This window comes from Dipteris shenzhenensis, chromosome 8 (assembly GCF_047967505.1).
Source record: "Dipteris shenzhenensis isolate YYH24624 ecotype China chromosome 8, Dip_SZ_1.0, whole genome shotgun sequence".
NCBI lineage: Eukaryota > Viridiplantae > Streptophyta > Polypodiopsida > Gleicheniales > Dipteridaceae > Dipteris > Dipteris shenzhenensis.
The window spans coordinates 59,394,783-59,401,752 of NC_141603.1; the positions used below are offsets into that span (position 1 = coordinate 59,394,783).

At 45.1% G+C, this 6,970-nt stretch overlaps 2 pseudogenes; both read left to right on the forward strand.

Annotated features, from left to right (window-relative positions):
• The first annotated feature begins 2,050 nt into the window (after window positions 1-2,050).
• Window positions 2,051-3,275, forward strand: LOC147899764 (uncharacterized; annotated as a pseudogene).
• Window positions 3,276-5,850: 2,575 nt separating this feature from the next.
• LOC147899765 (uncharacterized) lies at window positions 5,851-6,766 on the forward strand (annotated as a pseudogene).
• The last annotated feature ends 204 nt before the right edge of the window (window positions 6,767-6,970 follow it).

Genomic DNA, 6,970 nt, shown 5'->3' on the forward strand with positions numbered 1-6,970 from the left:
ACGTGTGTGTAGGTGCACATTTTAAAAGTGGCCTAGGGGCACACTTTAAAATGGCCTAGGCCTAACTTTAAATTAAAGGGTTAGAGTTAGTTAAAAGAAAGTGTGCCAAATGGCACACTTTCTCTCTAAAGCCCATCCCCTTCCAAGTATGCAAGAAGGTGCCCAACCCCCTTCTTGACTCCTTTAAATAGACCTGCCCCCTTCATTCTCAGGGCTGGTCTGGCATGTCTCTCCCCCTTCTGGAGCCTCCTCGTCGTGCTGAAGCTCTCCATTGGAGCTCGAGAGCAGCCCCTTGCGATGCATGTGGAGCCAAAGCGCTCCCCTCGTTTAGAGCAAGGTCTCTCGTAGCCTTAGCAAGCTCGTGGAAGAGTTCCATCACGAAAAGTCGAAGGAACCACATCTTTTCTCACGACTGGTCGCTGGAATTCTCTGTTTCCAGCCACTGTACTCTGTGTACAGCACTGTTTTCAGCGAAGGGAGCCCTAACAGTCCACCTACTTGACCTCCCCTACGTGCCCACAAAGTTTGGGGCAGTTTTATCGCAAAAAAGTCCCCTATTTTATCAAGCTCAGGTATGAGAAATCTGGTTTTGCGCAGTGAATTACAGCAAGCATGTATGTGAATTACAGCAAGCATGTATGTGAGCATTCATGCATGCTTCATCTTCTTCTAACTTCTTACTGACTCCTTTTGATAAGGAGCTTCCTATGCACACATATGTATGCGCATTGGCATGATTAATGTTTTATAAAGCAAAGTACAAGTATGAATTATGCACTACATGTGCGGTTAAGAGATTTCTTGGAACATAGACTCTCTTCGGAAAGGTTCTAAGATTTCAAATGCTTGACCTACGCATAAGGGAGCCCTCGCATGGATACATGTTGGAGCTAGTCTCCACATGTATCAGAACCATGCCAGAGAGGATGCTCTAGCACCTTATGCACAGGAAGATGAGCATTAGATATCTGGGAACATAGACTCTCTTCGGAGGGGTTCCAAGACTTTCATTATGTCTCTCCTAAGCCAAGGGAGTCCTCGCATGGATGCATGTTGGAGTTGGAAACTCCGCATGTATCAGAACCATGCTAGAGAGGAGACTCTAGCACCTTTGGGCTTAGGAAGGAGAGGTTCACAGAAAGTACTAAGAGAGGATTCTCTTAGCAGTGGGAGACCTAACTCTCCCTCTAAATAAGAAAATTCTAGAAGAAGACTCTTCTAGAATAAGAAAGAGGGTACTACTCTCTCAGAATAGACTCCCCTAGAATAGGGGTAGAAATAGAAGATTTGGGACTTAAGCCCCGTTCTTGTGCTTGTAAAGATTCCCCTTAGTAATAAAGAAGTTCTCTTTATGGGGGGGGACCAGCCCATCTTTTGGTCCCCAATGATGTGTTGATCTTCTCTCTCAGCATTGTTTTTATTATAAAAGTCTCAAGTATGCTTCCGTATTTGTGACATCTTCTCCCGTTCCTGCATCAACCAACTTCAACGGTTGATCAGGAATTTTTTGTGGTCAAGACGAGATGCCCAGTCAGCAAGGGCCAAGGTCTCCTGGCAGGTCATAACACTACCCAGATCTCAAGGAGGACTTGGCATCATTGATCCGGCACAGCAGAGTTGAGCCCTATTGGGGAAGCTTATGGTTAGAGGGCTTCTTCCAGGGGTAGAACTCTGGAAGAAGCTCCTGTTACAGAGGGTCAAGCATAGGGTCCCACACACAAGCGGCCCTTGGGGTGCGGCCACACGCTAGATTTTCACGGATATGTGCAGAGTGGGCCTGAGCAGAGGTTGGGAGGATCATTTTATTCTGAGAATTCTTTGTTCCTGGGAGTTGCTCTGTGAGGGCTTAGCGCAGCATGCGCCGCTTTGCTAGGAGGAGCGCATGAGGTAGCCGTTGGTTTGGAACCCCTTGGTTCACACTGAGAGGGGTCATATGGTAGGGAGCCAGCCGCATATGTCTTGGGGAGCCCTGGTAGAGGGCCCCGCCCATACTCTTGGAGACTCGCTACACTTCAGATCTCTGCCAGAGGTGACATAGAGGGATAGACTTAGAGGCCTTCGCGGCGCCCTGAGCATGTGTCATGATGTTTCAGGGGCCATTCTTGTGGAATGGCAAGCTCTTATTGTGCCTGTGGCGCCTCAGTGGATGGAAGCATTCACTAGATTGGAGGTCCTGATAGCGGTCTAGGTTTGCTCCAACAATGACAGATGCTTTTTCTTTGAGGTTCAGAGTCATGGCAGACTACATAGGGTTCCCTCAGAGGCACCGGAGATTTCTTGAGTGTTACTTTCAGTGGATCAGAGTCCTGGGTATTAATGAGAGACTTTGTGTTTTGGACCCGGACCCTTCCAGCTTAGAGACCGATGGGTGGAGATTATGGGCATGGGAATGTCGCCCCCTTACCAGAGTTCAGTGGGGTCCTGGAGAGTGGTTATGGCACGACCCCTATGGTGCTAGGAACCAACCTGAGAGCCCTTTCTTTCAGTACACAGTCTGATTGGGCAGACACATCTTGTCAGTCCGCAGAGAGGCTCCTCCAGCAGCGGCGGGTCATTGGCACAGTGAGGGGTTCTCCAAGGAGTTCTTGATAGATTTTTGGTCCTGTGGCCCGCCTTTGGGGTAGCCGCCACCTGAGGAGGGCTACTCTTTTCTAGTGGTTGATCGCGCATAGGGCTGTGCAGTGGGCAGCTGGTTGGAGCATAGTGGTCACCCCATTGCTTGCACAGCTTGCGGGCATCACAGGGAGTGGCATTGCCTCTGGGACTGCCCCATGGCATAGTAGATCTGGTTGCGAGTCCTCCATTTGCTCCCCACACTTAGTACAGCCAGCCAGTTTACCTGGGGCTCCACAGCTTGGTCCACCCTCACAGGCGCAGCAGTTCAGTATGAGACAAAGTCAGTCAGCTTGATGATTGAGATTCAGGATGGTCGACCTCGGTTACGACCAGCCTTGAAGGTGACTCTTCAGGACTGGAGACAAGAGGCAGACAGTTCTCAGCTATCTGACACTGTGGTTCATATGGCGGGGCCGCTGCTTCCGCATCTTTGAGGCCAGAGCAGTTCCTCTAGCTGAGACAGTGGGTGACCTCTGGCTAGAGCTTGTATATACCCTTCGAGGCCAGTTTGACCAGATGGTGGTTCGGATTGTATGAAGAAGCGCCGGCAGGCCTTCCTTCGACTCTGGAGTTCGGGCCCCTTTTTCTCTATTGAGCGAGGGGTCCCTCGATGGCATTACCGACCACCAGTGTTGCTATTCCCACCCCCCATCTCCTGACTTAACCTCGCTTGTATCCCCTTCTCAGCTGGGAGAGTCTCCCATTTTGTATCCTCTCTTCGGAGGTGTTGTAGCCCTATGGACGTTTGTTAACTAATAGAAGGATCTTTTCAAGAAAAAAAAAAAGATCAAAACACAAGAAAGTCCCTCATATGTATTGTCTTGATTTGTGGGAGTTTGATGATTCTCACACACACGTGCCTACAAGATCGCTCAACAAGATCTTTAAGTGGGAGGTGGTTGGGGGTAAAGGTGTTGTTGAGCCCCTTGTCACATATGTAAAGTGTGTACATATAAACACACACACACACACACTATATAAAGTGTGTGTGTGTGTGTGTGTGAGTGTGAGTGTGTGTGTGTGTACATATACACACACACACACTCACACTCACTTTGGCATGTGTCCGCGGCTGGACGTCCGGACACGTGTACCCTAAGTTTTCATAAAACTAAAGTAGTGAGTGCAAAACATAACACTCACATTGAAAATATTAAGGAGTGCCGACTTTCTTTCTTCCTCTGTGTTTGGTGCACAAACCTGCTCAAACCTTCACACTTCCTCACCGACTCACTCTTCTCTGCACCCACTGGACTCTATAGAAGACTACCATTTGTTGCCTTCTTTGTGTGTATAAGCAGTGATCCTATTGGCTTCTTACATGACCTTGAGATTGCATGAATGCATCAAACTTATGATACCATTCACGTGGCACTTATTTTAGCCTATACAAGCTTTTTTTGAGTTTACACACCATTTCCTTAGTCCTAGTTGTAACAAAACACTTTGGTTGTCGCATATATATGTTCTCATGTAGATTACCATATGTAAAAACATAGTTTTTACGTCCATTTGTATGAGTTTCATATCTTCACTTGCAACCAAGTCCAAAATGGTTTACAAAGTAGTCATTTTAACTATGGGAAAGAATCTCATCGAAATCGATGCTATGTTCTTGCTTGTATCCCTTAGCAACCAAAATGCTTTGTACTTTGGCAAGAATCCTTAAGTAACTTTTATTTTGTAAACCCATTTGCATGGCAAGACTTTTTACCCTTTTGGTAATTGCACCAAGTCCCAAGTGCCATTTTTATTCAGAGAATTCATCTCTCACAGCATGGCTTTGTGCCATTTCTTAGTGTCAAGTTTGTCGAGTGCTTCTTTGAATCAAGACGGTTTACCACAATAACATGACATGGTTAGTGGTGGAGACAATAAAAAAGAGAAGAAGGAGAATACAGCTCAAGGGACAAAGAGAAGGCCAATGTGGCCTCAGTGTTATTATTGAGGAGTTGTCAAATGTATAAGACATCTTATGTGCCACTTTGTCAGCTGATGATGCTTATGAGCTTGATGCCTCTCTCAATGTTCATACACAGGATATGCAGATCACCAAGAGTGATCTAATTGATGCTTTATTGAGTGTTAATGATGCATTATGCCAGACTTGGATAGTCGATTCCGGTGCTTCGTTTCGTGTGACTCCTATCAAGGAGTGTTTCTCCACTTTTGATGCAGGCAGCCCATGGTCGTGTATACCTTGCAAACAATCATGCATATTCCATTGAGGGTATTGACACTGTGCATCTTTCTATAGATGGCACAAATGGGCTTGTCTTGCATAATGTTAGATATGTGTCGGAAATCAAGAAAAGTTTGCTTTCCATTGGCCAGATGGATATGCATGGTTACAACGTTTTGTTTGAGAAAGGATCATGCAAGATGACCAAAGGCTTAATGTTGATTGTGAAAGGTACAAAGAAAGGAACATTTTAATCTTGCATGGAAAAGCCTTGTTGGGCAAATTTATTGCTTTGGTTGAAATTAACTCACACATGGAGTTGTGGCATAAGAGGATTGGCCATATGAGCCAAAAAGGCCTTACTAAGCTTTGTAATTTGAATAAGCTTAATGCTAAGGGAACAAAGCTTGACTTTTGTAATGAATGTCAATATGGTAAGCAAGTGAAGAGTTCTTATTACTCCGGTGTCTTTCACAAATCTAATGTGCCTGATCTTGTACATTCTGATGTTTGTAGCATGCTTACCAAATCTATGGCGGGTGCACACTACTTTGTTTCTTTTTTGGATGATCATTCTAGAAAAATTTGGGTTTATTTTCTTAAGTCAAAGGATGAAGCCTTTGCTACGTGTAAGAAGTTCCATGCATTTGTGACCACCTAAGTAGGTAAAAAGCTAAAATGCTTGCTTACAGATAATGGAGGGGAGTTCACAAAGTACTGAATTTAAGAAGTTTTTTGAAAATTTGGACATCAAGAGGGAGCTTACTGTTCCATACAACCCCTCTTCTAATGGTGAGGCTGAAAGATATAATAGGACTCTATGTGAGAGGGTGAGATGTATGTTGTCCACAACTAGTCTCCCTCGTGGATTTTGGGGAGAAGCTCTAAAAATTGCTATACATATATGTGATCGAAGGTCGGACACGAATTAGGCTTTAACTCCTGGCTGGGAGGGCCGTCAAGCGAAGCAGAGGGAAGCCCTTCGTCATCTTTGAAAAGGAATGATAAGGGGGAGAGTACTAGTGGGGGCTCTTGGGACTAGTAAGGCTTCGATGAAGAGCCCATTTTTTGATGCTCAATTGGAGGAGCTTATTGAGAAGCTTAATCGCCACATAGAAGCAACCCCACCACGCCAAGTCAGGGACAATTAACCACCTATTCCCGAACCTTCGAAAAAATCTTCATGGTGGGAAAGCTTATTGGGCCTGTGCAGAGGGTCGAAGGCAAAGGAATACATTCCTTCCTTGAAAGGTGACATCCCTGAAGAGGTTTGGTCTGGCAAACCTGCTTCATATGATCACTTATGTGTCTTTGGTTGCAAAGCGTTTGTGCATATAAGACGTGAGTTGAGGAGTACGTTGGATGCAAAGTCCATTAAAGGCCTCTTCATGGGATATGGTAAAGAAGGTGAAATAGGCTACAAGATTTGGTTACCTCAGCTCAAAAGAGTTGTGCGCAACCGAGATGTTGTTTTTAATGAGGCAAAGTTGCTTAAAAACAATTGTGCCTCAAAGGATGACCATAAAAAGGTCAAATTTCAGCATGTACAACCACCTGTTAGGCCTGATTTTGAACCTCAAGATGATGCACCACATGAGTGAAAATGTTGATGTACCATTGGTGTTTGAGCCAGATGATGTTGGATAGCAAAATGAGGCTCCTGAAGGGCATATGCAGCGACGTAACGATGCTAAAAACAGGGCTAGAAATGATGTACAACCACCCATTGTTGATGATATTGTTGTACCACCTAATATAGACCCATTTCCAGATAATGTGGATCATTGGGTAAAGCGGTCTACTCGTCCAAGGCAGAATGTGAGTAGATATGATCCCTATTTGAATTATATTATGTTGACAGATGAGGGGGAGCATCATTTGTCAAAAACATATGGGCACAGTAAGAAGTGGGAGCTATGCAGGAAGAGATTAAAGCTTTGCATGCTAATCATACTTGGGATTTTGTGAAATTGCCCAAGGGAAGGAAAGCCATTCCTAACAAATGGGTGTATAAAATCAAGACAGTTGATGCTAAACCCAAGTATAAGGCAAGGTTGGTTGCAAAGGGATATGCTCAAACAAAGGGCAAAGACTTTCAAGAAGTGTTCTCCCCTGTAGTAAAAACGACCACATTGTGTGTGTTGTTTGCCATAGCAGCTGCCCTTGATTTGG